The following is a 15669-nucleotide window of genomic DNA, read 5'->3' as shown; positions in this document are numbered from 1 at the left end:
AGACATTTAATTTTGATACAAACAATATCACCATTTTAAATCAACAAAATGAAATGACTCCGACAGAGCAAATATCTTTGAAACTTTAACTCCCAAAAATCTTTTTTGATGTAATTAGAAAACATTTAATTTTGTTACATCATCAACAAACAAAAAAACAAAAACAAAAAAACTTTTTTTAAAGTATATGGCTGCTCCTTTTAAGGCATCATTTCGATATTTATTTTTATTTTTTACTTTGTGTCGTTCTCTAGGATCTTTTCCCTTCTACGTGGGTCCCTGTTAATTTTCTCCCTGTACTTCCGTGTCCTCTTCCTCCCACTCATTTCTCTCCCTCAATTCTTTCTCTCAGAAACATAGCATCACATTTTATGCTTATTTTGACACTTTATAACAGTACAAATATTCTGCAAAACATTAGCAAAAAAATTTTATTCAGTGTAATTATTGCATTTAAGAAGACTGGAAATGATCAAAAAAGAATAAAAATGAGTTGAACAATCTTATTTAATTATTTTAAATGCTTTTTAAAGAGACCTTGTCCTCCGGTGTGACAGAAAAGGCGTCACACCAATGGACATTATCTGTCATACCATTGGATGTTTCAGCCTTTTGAGTCAGTTAATGATAGTGCTATTCGTAGCTAACCTGTCATTAGCAGTTAGCAAGACACATTTGCATAATTTTCCATGATTATCTAGTTTAACATACATTTTTTATTAAAAAATATAATTTAGGGGTGTCACTTCAAAGGACAACAAAACACTTTTACAGTGGTTCCAAAAAGTTAAAGATTTGAACAATTCTGAGACAAGAACTAACCATATGCACATGTCATGGGCTTCACATGGGGCTTCAGTAACATGACATTGCCTGATTTAATATCAGGATATGGCGTCACACCGGAGGACATCGTGTTCTTTGACAAACTGTATTAAGATTGTGCGCTTTTAGAAATATATGGAGGAAAAAAAGGATTGCCATTTACTAAAATAGACACTTGTAAATTTATGCCTGAGGTATTTATTAACATTTTTATGCTTTTCTTTTTAATTTATAAGAGTTGTAATTTATTGAATCATGCTTGAGACAGTCACACCATTGGACAATTTTGATATTTGGCTTAAAAATTAAAAACCTCTAATAACGAAGCAGTATTTTTAACAACGGGTTTGTAACGAGCTTTAGCTATACGAAACGGGTCTCTTGAAAATAGTGATTTATGACATTGTATTATGCTGAATATCAAAGCTTTTTTTCTGTTTGCTAATGAGGGAATTGAGAAAGTCTTTATTTTTTCAAACTGAAGTAAAAAGATAAAACTAGACCCTTGGTGTAAGACAGGCCCGCCAGCACAGAATGACCCAAATAGCATATTGTTACTAGTGTTATTTTTAAATGTTCTGTTGTATTTTATTTTTTTTGTTGTTGTATTTGACTGTATGGTGTCTCTTAAGGATGTGTATTTGTCAAAGTGTTTGTTTGTTAATGTGTGCAGTGTGTGAATATGGTCAGTTGTTCAATGTTTAGAGAAGAAGCCAAATTGAGATTACTACTTCAAGACCTGAATGCAGTGTTTGGAGCATTCCAGGAGTTTTCTGTATTATATTATTATAATAATAATAACAATATTTTTTTTAGGCCTCTACTGCTTAAAAATGGCAATGTGATATTTCCACAGGCTTGTTGAACTGTGCTTGAAAGTACAATGTTGTTAATTACTTGTACTATATTGAAGTTATTTATATGTAGTTATAAATGCATGATTTCAGTTAATTTATTAAAGTGTTTAAATTTAGTGCTTTGTCTCTTATTGAATATGCAGTAATGCTATGTTTATTGATGATTTTTATTACATGCAGGGATAACATCAGTTGTTTTAAATGAACCCTTTCATGCATGAATTATAAAATCACTAAGTAATATTAATTATAAAATTATTTTTTAAAAGTTTGATTTTACTTTTAAACAGTTGAGAAATCAAGCCAATTACTTTTTTCCCGATATATTTTATTTTAAGGGAATTGGTAGAATTGTAGTGGACACCATGCATCAAAAGTATAAAAAGTGATTCAGTATGAATCATTGCTCGGTCAGGGGAAAAAAGACAAACATGTTTTTAAAACATTTACTTAGAACAAATGTAAGAATTCATAGCATTAACTATAATAAAGGTGTCCGCATTTAACACTTTGGAAGAGTTATCTTTACACTGTATCAAGTAGAGAAACAACTGGTCCACACTACAAGGAGTTAATTTTTAGGAGTTAATTTGAGTAATGAGTGACAATTCAATTTAAGATTTATTTTTAACTGTAGACATTTTTAACTCCAGTGTAAGGAGTTGACATTACAACAGCCTACTCCAACCAGATTAAATATGAGTTGACAATAACTGTCAGGAAATATTTTTTGACATTAATAATGTTACAGGCCCCGTGCAGAAGGCCGTGTTGGCAGATTAGAAAGTCCTGTAGAAACAGGGAAAAAATGAGGAGACCGGAGCAACCGTGTGTGTGTCGCACATAATCCCCAACAATTGTTTATTCAGTTGTTTTCACATTGTAAAACCAATAAAGCATTTTCAATAAAACATTTCTTTTTTTTCCCCTTATTAATGCACAAATGTAATTTTCTTTTTACTCTGTCAAACAATGCACATTTCACATTCATGTTTCTCCCCTTTTTTCACAAACATACATTTGAGCTTTTCTCTTTGCTTCAACTCAAAAACTCAAAAGTTGTCTTATGCATATAATACAATATAATACCATCACATAAATGAACATGTAAGTAGATGTATATAAACAATACACATTTAACATATGTTACTGATTTTACAATCAGATCTGCCATGCCACTTCAGCATCAATCTCCCCTCTGCATTAGCAGGAAATATATGCATTAACGTTACATCCGTTTGCACTGAGATGTCTCTTAAAAAAACTCAACTGGAGAAATGCATTGTCATTTGACACACATGAGCTCTAAATAACCAAACAGATATAATAAGAATAAACAAATAATGAACATAACTTGGTAACTGGAGCTTGTATTAATCACATAAAATGCATTTTGCGAGCATCACAGCATCCACAAAATGGCGGGTCATATACGCATTTTTAATATCTTTATAAACTGGAACATTTATATACAATTTTTTTTGCAAAATAACATATACACATAGTTAACAAATGACTCGTGTGCATATTGCTTGGTTGTTGTACAAGTATTACCTGTAGAAACAGGGAAAAAATGAGGAGACCGGAGCAACAGTGTGTGTGTTGCACATAAATAAGAGTCCTGCTCTCACTCAACAAAAGATAATTTGACATTTTCCAGTTTCCTGTTACATTTAACATATAAAACATAAGCAAAAATGAAAAAATATATATAGAAAAGCTTTTTCTTCCAAAACCACAATATTCAAAATGTGTACATACTTTAAGGTGTCACAATAACATTGAGTGCACATCAAAACAATTCAGAAAGTTAAATCCAACCTCAGTCTGGGATTATAGTAGAATTCTGTTCTTTGTATAAAGTTACAAATAAAGACAAAATGCAAACAGTTGTTTTAACAAACTTGTTGTTTATTAACGAACAAGCCACTTTACATCATGAAAGGTTAACTTAAAATAAATGATAAAAGCACAATATATAAGCATTTCTGTCATCAAAATTATGAAAGCTGCTTATCAGATGGTTTGTAATACTTAAAAATACATGCAAGTCCTGTGTCAGTGAAGATGAATCAGTACCTTCGACTTTGCAACAGTGCAGTGCTTGATTCGACACAACATTCAGCAGTTAAAAACATGTAGTGGCAACTTTACAAGTTTACACTCTAATGTTACCCTAGATAAATGCGCGCTACTTGGCGCATATCCAAGTGTTTGTGTGGAGAGCGCGCTTACGGCATGACATGGAGGCGCCGGTGCGATCACTTGCATTTAACTTAAAATCGTAATTTTGTAATGCAAACTGCAAAGGGTCTACTTTTATTTCTGTAAAAACACAATAACACTATAATTTCACTTTGAACATAAATTGCACATTATTACTTTCGACCCCGTCAGTTGGGACGAAACACAGGTGGGTCAAAAGTAACAACAATACAAGCTAGATTTTTTTTGTGTCTTGTTTTTATTAAATAGGCTATACATGACTATGACCTTGTTAATATGTAACTGCAAACCTATTTTGTCCTTTATCATTGCAAAAAAAATTAAATTACATTTTCATTTTAAATTGAGAATTTCAGTAACATTTATATGTTTCAAAAGTAATGTTTCAATTGTTTCAATATGTTTCAATTCTTAATAATATCTTCCGTCAGCCCAGACGAATTGATTGCGCGGGTGCGGCCCACTTGAGGCAAAAAATCCGTTTAGTGTGCTCCGTCTGTCAGAAAGCGCACGTCAATGTCAAAATAGCCAATGCCAACAAATCGGACAACAATAGCTTTAAAACCATGTCAACAAATACATACATGCATGCACAGTTTTGAGGCAGCTTTAATCGCATGTTTGGTAATTTCATGACTTCATTTACAACAGAATTAACGACGGTGCATGCCCGTAGTTTCTTTTGCGCTTTATTAAACTATAATAAAGTAATATGCTGTGCGTGCAATTCTTGTTTTACTGACATAGCCTGACATCATCTCGTCTGAGCGCAGTTCACTGTTGTTCAACTGAAGCTCCTTCGTCCTCTCTATCTTTTCCGCGCTCGTTTGACTTGCGCCTGGCGCTGAGGCGAAGTCGGAATGCGCGTCTAAAAAGTGTCCCGTTTGTTGTGGTCGTAAAGAGACAGTTCTAACGCAGTTTTACTTGCCGATGTTTTTTTTAAAAAAAAAATATTTTAAATTTTAATTATTAATTCACGGCCATGATCTATGTTACCCTGCGACAATATAGGGGCGAGACGGCAATGATTTGGGAAAAAGGATCAAGAGATTGCATATCCAGAGGAGGCTACCTCACGAAATTGTCTGTGACAGTGACCCATTAACACACTCAGTTATATATTGTACAACGCGACATACATGTGCTAATACTGTCAGCTCCAGGCACGTGCACACATAGACATAAAAGGGGCTTGAGCATCCATGAACCGCATTATTAGACAGTTTTCTAAGGATGCACGATTTATTAAAACTATTTAAAAATCATAATACAGCATTACATAATGCTATTCTTAAATCTACGATAATACATCAATGAAAGTTTAAACCATCGCTCTGTCTTTGCATGTTTGATGTCCACATATTCTTGTTGAAGAAATTACAGTGGCTGTAGCATTTTTATCAAAAAAAAAAAAAGTGGCAGAATATTATTATTTAACTAATAATATATTTTTAATTATGGTGGTTGGCTTTGATCGTGCTGTGTAACAACAGAAATCAGCAGGCTTTTGGTGCCCTCTGCAGGCATTTGTTATAATAAATAATGTATTTATAACATTTCAGAGGAAAAAGCTCTTGATGTGTTTAAATATGCAGATTAGCTTGTTTTGGTTAATTTAGAAGAAATCTACAGATGCAAACAGACAGAGGGTAGTAGGCTTAAAACAAACTCCATCTAAAAGTGTAGGGTTAGGGTTAGAGCGAGGGTTTAAACTTTTATTGATGTATTATCGTAGATTTAAGAATAGCATTATGTAATGCTGTATTATGATTTTTAAATAGTTTTAATAAATCGTGCATCCTTAGAAAACTGTCTAATAATGCGGTTTTGATTTTATTGAATTTTCAGCATCATTACTCCAGTCTTCAGTGTCACATGATCCTTCAGAAATCATTCTAATATGATGATTTGATGATCAAAAAACATTTATGATTATTATCAATGTTGAAAACAGTGCTGCTTCACATTTTTTTTTCAGGATTCTTTGATGAATAGAAAGTTTAAAAAGAAGATTTTTTTGAAACAGAAATAATTACTCTCACTTTTGGTCAATTTAATGCATCCTTGCTGAATAAAAATATGAATTTCTTAAAAAAAAAAAAAAAAAATCTTATTAACTCCATTAGAGTACACTACATTTTATAGGTTTGGGATCAATGAATCCTATGGGGGGAAAAAATAAATAAATAAAAATGAGTTTAAACAGTTTCCACAACAATATTAATCAGCACAACTGTTTTCAACATTGATAATAATCAGAAATGTTTCTTGAGCAGCAAATCATCATATCAAAGTCCATTAAAGGAGGTAGTTAGCTAATCTTTCTCCTGTTTCTTTTTCTATCTCAGGATTCCCAGCAAGGTTACTAGAGATTACGGCAGCTCAAGTTTGGATCCAGCCTCACTTGTGAAGACTTCAGATGATGGAAACTATAGATGGACATACAAAACTAACAGATATTATCCTTATATTGTAATCATTAGTTCCGGTTTCACAGACAGGGCTTAAGTCAGGATTAGGTCTTAGTTAAATTAGGACATTTAAGTAGCTTTTTTAAACATGCTTTAGAAAAACTAAAAAAACATTACTGTTGTGCATCACAAAACACTGACATATTTTAAGATATGCTTTCAGTTAAAGGGTTAGTTCACTCCAAAATTACATTTGTCATTAATTTCTCACCCTCATGTCGTTCCACACCCGTAAGACCTTCGTTCATCTTCAGAACACAAATTAAGATATTTCTGATGAAATCCGAGGATATCTGATCCACACATAGGCAGCAACGTCACTGCACCTTTTGAGGTCCAGAAAAGTAGTTGAAAACATGGTTAAAATAGTCAACGTGACTACAGTGGTTTAAAAATATTCTCGTCGCTTCATAACATGAAGATCGAACCACTGTAGTCATGTTGACGTATTTTAACCATATTTTAATTACCTTTCTGGATGTCAAAAGGTGCAATGACGTTGCTGCCTATGTGTGGATCAGATACCCTCGGATTTCATCAAAAATATATTAATTTGTGTTCAGAAGATTAACAAAGGTCTTACGGGTGTAGAATGACAAGAGGGTGAGTAATTAATGACAGAAATTTCATTTCTGGGTGAACTAACCCTTTAAGCCTTGTCTGTGAAACCGGGCAAGTGTCTCAAAGGGAAAGTTTGCATGACAGTTTTGCTGACAAATAAACAGGGATATCTCTTTGGAAGCTTGTTTCCGTCACTAAATAAAAAAAAGGTAATTGTAGGGCTGCATGATTTATTGCACAATACAGAAAATATCATTGAACTGGAATGCAATTAATAACATGTTTTTACTCCAAACTCACTTCATAACGACAGTTGAGCGTCCTTCTGTGAGATGATGTGGCTTCTTACACAGAATAAGGAAGTCGTGTGTTTATTAGTCGTGTTTAATCAATTAAAACGTTTCAATCTTCTGTTTATTCAGCTACAGCGATATGACGCGTGTTATCCGCTTCTGCTGCAGGGCATATGTTGAGTTTCTGCACAAGAGCGCCCTCTGGCTTTCAGATGGAGAGGTACTTACTACTGATCACAGAGCCGTACGGCTCTGACAAGATGCGCAAAAAATAATCGGCTAAATCGCCAAATCGCGTGGGATTTAATCGCAATAAATCGTGCAGGCCTAGGTAATTGCGACTTTCTATCACGCAATTCTGACTTTATATCACACAATTCTGACTATAACTCACAATTCTGACTTTATATTATGCAATTCTGACTTTATAACTCGCAATTGTTATATTTAAATCTCGCAATTCTGAGAAAAAGTCAGAATTGTGAGATAAAAATTTGCAATTACTTTTATTTTTTATTTCATGGCGGAAACAAGCTTCCATATATCTCAGTACATGTAACTCAGAGAAAGATTAAACATTCTTCATTTACATATGACCAACATTGTAACAATACAAAGTGTGTTGAAAATATGCAAACTTGCCCTTTAAAAATGTTGAAGATAGCATCCTTTTGTCTGTTTAACTGAACACGACTTTAAACACATGATTTTAAATTGACTTTATCTTAGAGCTATTGTCATATGGACATTACTGGTACTTTTTTTCTTGAAGATGCACCTCAGTGAGTCACAGTCACCTCTGGCTGATTAAAGGATATTTTGCAATTGTATAATCTTGAACATGCATTTTCTGTAAAGCTGCTTTGAAACTAATATATATTGTAAAAAGCACTATATGGTTTTACTATGGTAAAACTGTAGCAACTATGTTTTTTTTTCTTCAAACCATGGTTCTACTATTGTAATATTGCAGTAATACTAGAGTAAAATTATGGTTATCATGACTAGTAACCATAGGTTTTGAAACCATGTGTTTTGTAGTTGGTTTTACAACAACAATAATAGATAAACCATAACTGTAGTAAAACCATGGTTCATTTTGTTGTTTTTACTGCAAATGCTGTGGTAAAACCAAGGTTAATTTAGAAATAAACGTAAATTTAATGCTCCTAATTTACTTGACTAATAGTCACGTTGGATAAAAACATCTGATAAATGAATAAATGTATTTATTTGATCTGTTCATTGAAAATGTATTTAAAAATAAATTTGCAACTGCTATTGAGAGTGGTGTACATTGATTCATTATAGTGTGGAAGGACAGCGGTTAATATAAACTGATTATAAACCGTGGACCGACTGCGGGCCGCCAGAAAACCTTTATTATAAACCAGCGGCTCGATAGCGGACCACCGTCGGAAAAGTGGCGGCTGCCACCGGTGGTCCGCTGGAATAACGATGAGCAAAACGCCAGTGCACCGCCGGCGGCATCCGCCCACTTTGCCACCGGTGGGCTGCCAGTGGCCCGCTGGTCTGATGTTAGCTGGGTAGTGATAGTATTTTATTCTGTGTTGTCATCATTCAGGTTGGATTTCAGATTTAATGTACGTTTTGTTTTAACAAAGCAGCTGATATTGCCATAGAAACTAGTGGACTGCAGACTCGCTTTCACCCCAAAATGGCGGAAGCGCAGGGCTGATGCTGGGCGCTGGTGTTTCAACATTCTGTTGAGTGTCGCTTCTTGTCAGTGTATATTCTTTGCTTACAGTCAGCACAGCAACAGCCCTGAATGGATCAAATCAAAACTAGTGCAGGAACAGTAGAGTGTGAGTGTGAAAACCCGCAATAACAAACAGAGCCAACAGGGCTGCTGTTCTAAATACAGTATAATTAAAATACAACCCAGCAAGCAATAGCCGTCATTTCACCGTCTCGGTTAGATATACACCCGATATAGTCCGTGTAACCCACTTTTAGCCAAAATTATCTTTAATTTGGTTACATGTCGTTTTTTCCAAAATAACTTGCGAGATCTATTATATTGTGATTACAGGTGTTTGGTTTCATATCTTTGACATGTTATATTGCGTAGTCTGTGCGTAGCCACGATTTAGCTCGTAGTCAGACCGGCTATTTGTAGCCCACATATAGTCAATCCTGATTTATTGTAGATTTTGGACAGGAAGTGCATGAGATGGTTGATATCCCATCATGTTCGCAATGTCATGATCTCTACAAGATGTTAGTGTCATTTCATGACATGGTCTATCTGTAGTCACGATTTAGCTCTGAATTTGATAGGCTATGTGCAGTCTGCTTTTAGTCCACCCGGCGAAATCGAGGCAATCTATAGTCCAATGGCTTGGCTATAGCAAAGCTTGAGGGATTCATGATATACCATCAAATGCAAGTAGGCTATACATTTGAAACAGCATATTTTTGCTGTCTCACAATCCTACACATTCTATGATAGGCCTATATATATATATATATATATATATATATATATATAGCCTAGCTATATTATAATATAGGCCTATGATAGAATGTGTAGGATTGTGAGACAGCAAAAATATGCTGAAGCAAATTCTTTCCTAATTGTAAATTTTTATTCAACTTAAAATTAAAGACAGTCGTGTGTGTGTGTGTGTATACAGTAGTCAACATTTGAAGTGGATCAAAAAAGTTCATTAAAGTTGTCCCAAGAAGAAGGTTTTAGGACAACTTTGATGAAAGGCTTTGATCCACTTCAAATGTTGACTACTATATATAATTTTAAGTTAAATAAAAATTGACAATTACAACTCTCAACCGCTAGATGGCAACTGTGGCTCTACTGAGACATGACCACTGGTCACGCGAGACTCTAAAGTTAGCTCTCGATCACTGTTGCCAGATCTCGCGATAAACATTTCCGCCATTTTACAACTGTCGGACAGCAAGCAACAGCAAATGTTGAAGCAAATTCTTTCCTGCTTTTGGTCTTGTAAGTATCTGTGTTTTTCATTTTGACATGTGTTCATTATTTATGTACATCATGTGTTATCATGTGTAGGAACCGTGACATTGTAGCGGGTAACAGTGCAGACTCAGAGTAAGTCATGTTGTGTTAGATTAACATGTTTTGCAGTGTTTCCTTGCGCCCTAAAACTCTCTAATTATCTAAATACAAGGGGGTAAACATGAAACCTGTGCACCCTATTATTATTTGTTACGGAAGCCTCGTATATCTTTTAATCTTTTAATCATTATGATATGAAAATACAAGTTTTGGCAAGGCAAGTTTATTTTGTATAGCACATTTCAACAACAATTTTCAAGGAAATTCAAAGTGCTTTACATGAAACAAGGAATTCATGGAACCGACACTTAATCAGGTTGTTTTATAAACCAAAAAACATTGTTAACCTTTTTTATTTAACTTTTTTGTCAATGTTTTATATTTTTATTGTTAAGTTGTAAAATGTTCCATATTTTTTTTTAAAATGTTTATTTGTATTGTATTTGTAAAATTTAATTTTCATTATTTTATCATTTTGTATTATCTTGAGTTCTTTTTCTAAATAAAACCTTTACATTGAATTTTTTTGGACAGATTGTCATTTATGAGAACCTGTTATATTTGAGTGAAAAGAATCCTTTAGCCATTAGTTTGTTGTCTATTACATGTATAGATGTAGTCATTCATTAGCTGTATATTTGACGACTATTCTTGGGTTATGGTTTTCACTGACAGCTCAAATTCAGCCTTATTTTAGCCTAGACAGCCGGCCTGTGTTTTGACGGCTATTAGACATAAAATTACTTGCTGGGAAATTATAGTGAAAGTAGAAAATGGAAATAAGCAGAGAATCGAAATTAATCTTTAGCAGCAAACAATAAACTAAGCAACAAAACAGAAACAGGAACATTTTCCCTGTGTTTTTAGTGCTCTTAGGGCATGAAAAACAAGATTTGAAATGTAATTTTTTTTACACATATTTTTTTAAAGAGATTTCCAGATGTTCACTTAAGTCTGTGAAGAGATACTGTAATACAAAAAATACAGATATAACACCGCAGTACTATGTGAATTTAACAAACCAATCAATAAAATTATATAAAATCATGTAAAAACTATAAAATATATACAAAAAACAAATGTGAAATATTGCAAATGCAATTGAACTTCACACAGTCTTCGATGGAATCACGTCCTCATGTTCTGATATCAGAGATCTCTACAACCTGTCAATGTGAAACTGTGGAAACCCGATTCAGAAGCTCCTCCAGTGTACCAGAGCATGTCGATTTACCCTTATTATCTGATTACGTTCAAGACGGACACATTTCTAACATAGCTCTCCTCTGAGAAACCTAGTGATCAGGTGTTTTCAGTCTCATCATGTTGGGGGTAACGCATTACAAGTGCATTACATAATCAGATTACTTTGTTCTCTGTGGTTCCTTTTATCTCCAAGATACTGGAAAAAGTTGTGATGTGCCTACTTCAGTCATTTTAAAAAAGAATCATGTTTCTGAGGTCTTCCAGTCAGGGTTTAAGCCTTAAGACTCACAGCACTGAATCTGCCCTGTTGAGAGTCTTAAATGATATCTTTGTGGCTACTGATGCTGGTGTCTCTGTGATTTGAGTTCTTTTAGACTTATCTGCCGTCTTTGATACCGTCGATCATCAGAGGTGTAAAGAGTACCTGAAAATCATACTTGAGTGAAAGTACTGATACCTTACATTGAAAATGACTCCACTACAAGTTACAAGTAACCAATTCCAATACAACTTGAGTAAAAGTCTTAAAGTATCTGATTTTAACAGTACTTAAGTATTTTACTCGTGCTGAATGTAGGCTCAGAGATGCACTAGTCCTGAGAGATGTGCCAGTGAAAATAAGAAACAATTGATTTGTAAGATGAGAAATCAAGTTTATTTTATAAAATCAAAATAAAACTGAACTCCTCAATGTTGCAATAAATCAAGGTCGACACAACAACCTTTTAAACGTCTACGAACTCTCAAGTCTCAGTTGAGCTCAAGAGCACAGAAAGGCCACGAGTGAACCAATATCCTTCAAAACGGTCTTGTCAATATAGCGGATAAATAAAACAATGTTAAGTAAAATTAAATAGTCAAAGTCTACTGTATGTGCTGTTTTGAGCCTCATCACCAGCTGCAGTCATTTCCTCATCTAATAAATCAAACACCTGCGATCAGCAACTACCTGCTAATGCACTCACATTTACGTAAAGTATCCTTGTTTTGGGTGATTAAAGGCAAAATGCACAAGATATAGTATATGGCGATATCGCTTCTTTATATCAGAAACAAACTGCTGCAGAAAAAGTTAGCTGCCATGAAAAATGTCATTTGTAATCGCATTACTCATCACAAATGTAGTGGAGTAAAAAGTACATTTACTTGCTCAAAAATGTAGTCAAGTAGAGAGTAAAAGTTGCTAATATCTTTGATACTCAGTACAACTACAAAGTAGCCAAAAAAATACTTAAGTACAGTAACTAATTACATTTACACCTGTCGATCATGCACTGCTTCTATCTAGATTACAATCCCATGTGGGGCTCAAAGGTTCAGTTTTTAACTGGTTTAAAAATTATTTATCTGAGACATCCTTTTCCGTTAGGATTTTACCTCCTCTGCTTCTCCCCTTGAATCCAGACTTCCCCAGGGCTCCATTTTGGCACCATCGTTCTTCTCCCTTTATTTGCTTCCTTTAGGTTCGATTCTAAGAAAGTATGGAGTATCTTTCCACTTTAAGCAGATGATACTCAAATCTACTTGCCAATAAAAAGAAATGATCCTTCTGTCTTACATACTCTATTCTCCTGTCTCGACGAGGATAAACTCTGGCTAGCCAATTACTTTTTAACTCTAAATGACTCTAAGACTGAGATTATTTGCTCTATGGTATCTCAAAGTCCCAGGTAGCTTGACTTCAACTGGTGCAAAACGCTGCAGCCAAATTTCTTAAGAATAGTCATAATAAATATGATCATGTCACTCCCATTCTACGAGCTCTCCATTGGCTTCCAGTTCAATTTAGGATCAGTTTTAAAATTCTTCTATTTGTGTATAAATGTTTACATAATCTTGACCCAAATTATTTATCCATCTTACTGTGTCCCTACAACCCTCCCAGAAGTTTAAGATCTGCTAATCTTAATTTACTGACAGTCCCTTCCTCAAGGCTAAAACAGAGCTCCTTCCTTATCAGTTTTTAAATCTCTTCTTAAAACTCATTTGATTTCTTTAGCTTCTAAATCATGTTAATTATTACTCCTTGTAATGTTTTATATTTTTGTATTTGTTCACTCATTTACAGCAGTCTTGTGGCTGTTTTAAATGTGCATTAAAAATAAATAAACTGCTTTTTGATCTAACAACAAGTAATGCATCACGTAATCAGATTACTTTTTGATATTACCAGTGAAGTAATGCATTAAAAGTCACACACATGACGTAATCACATTACTTTTTGATGTTACATTCTAATAACACAAATGCATTTATTTACAGTCAAAAAAGTTACTGCAGATGAAGTATTTTCTAAAACAACAGTCACAGTAATAGTATGAATTGTAGCTGAAATATAGCTATTTAAGCATGATGTCCACTATAGTGAATAGATGATTCATCAGACATTTTCTCCCAATCTAAAATCAATACTTGGAGAATTTAACTGTGATATGACTCATTAGATATTGCTTGATGCTACAATATTTTTCTTTTACCTGCAAGAGTCTCCTGGATAGAAGGAATGGATGGATGTTAAAGAGCAACTTGGCATTTCTGACTGGCCATCGGCCATCTTGGTTCGGAGAGGGGAATAAAATCAACATACAACGGCTCACCACTCGGTGGCAGTGTTTAGGATGATGCACTAGTGTCCACTGTAGAGTCTGATGTGCAACTATGCCATCAAAACCCATGCATATGCAAGAAAATGCTTTTTGAATAGCTGTCCACTGTAGTGACCTCTGTGCATGAAAGGGTTAAAGTACAAATTATAGTGAAAGTAGAAAATGGAAATCTAAGCAACAGAACATAAACAGGTATTAAGAAAAACACTTAAGCGCTCCACTGACTTGTCGCTTCTGTAAATAAACATTCTCCATAAGATCTCTATGTGTGTGTTTATAAGAAAGTTGAGACAATATCAGAAGCAGCGTGCCATAAATTCACAGTCTTAACACTGGATCCATGCATATGAGAAGTTCCACTGAAATAATGTCCAACAAAGACACTGTCCACGTTCGTCTGTCCATTGTGTGAGGAGGATTCCAACAGTGTGAGAGCGGCTAACAGTAAACATCTTTGTTGAGTGGATAATGCAAGGTCCCCAAAATTATACAAAATAAAAAAAAGAGGCGTGGAGTCAAACACATATCAGTATTATATCAGAACCACCGAAATAGATAGGGATAGGGGCGTGAGGTCAATTTCAAAACTGAGGGGGAGTAAACATGACTTGCTCCAATTAACTTTAAACCCAGAGAGGGATGATGGTCAAATAAATTCAACACCTTGGAGACAGAATGTGACGGTTTCTCCAAAAACAATAAGATGTCATCAGAAAAAAATGAAATATGATGGTATGTGTTCCTTATAATTATTGGAGAGATAACTTCAGATTGTCGCACAGCTTGTGCCAAGGGTTCCAGGGATAAGGCAAACTACACAGGAGAAAGCGGGCAGCCCTGACGAGTACCTCGATGTATAAAGAATGGATTCGAACAAACTGAACCAGTGAGAACAGCAGCTGCTGGATTGACGTACAGAACTTTAATCATGTTTATAAAACTTGATCCTAAACCCATAAATAGTTCCATTCGAGCTGGTCGAAAGCTTTCATCGCATCCAGAGATAATACTGCGGCAGGGGAAGTCAACATACTCGCTGAATTAACAATATGACATAACCTGCGCAAGTTATCTGAGGCGGAGCGAGATTTAATAAACCCTGACTGGTCATAATGAACTAACCTACCCATAAATCTCTCTAAACACTGGGCCAACACTTTAGCATACAATTTAACATCCATCCCTATCAGAGAAAGTGGCCGATAGCTAGAACAGGAAGTCGGATCTTTGTCTTTCTTTAAGAGGAGAGAAATAATAACTATATTAATAGATGAGTGAAATGAAACTTGAGTAACTGAAAAATGTATCATATCCAACATTAGAGGGCTCAAGTCAGACCAAATGTTGTATACAATTCTATTGGTATCCCATCCATGCCTGGGGCTCCTGTAGAGTAAACGGATCATCTAGATATTTAGAATCTGAATCCGACAGCCGAGGTAATCAAGGTTGGATAGAAAGGATGTGAATGAGTCAGGGTCACCACCAGAAGAAGAAGTATAAAGATTAGAATAAAAAGAGCAAAAAGTGGTGTTAATATCTTTAGGATCAGTCATAATGTCC

The sequence above is a fragment of the Ctenopharyngodon idella genome, chromosome 24 (genome assembly GCF_019924925.1).
Source record: "Ctenopharyngodon idella isolate HZGC_01 chromosome 24, HZGC01, whole genome shotgun sequence".
NCBI classification, from domain to species: Eukaryota; Metazoa; Chordata; class Actinopteri; order Cypriniformes; family Xenocyprididae; genus Ctenopharyngodon; species Ctenopharyngodon idella.
The sequence above is the reverse complement of the archived record's forward strand: the minus strand, read 5'-3'. Positions refer to the sequence as shown.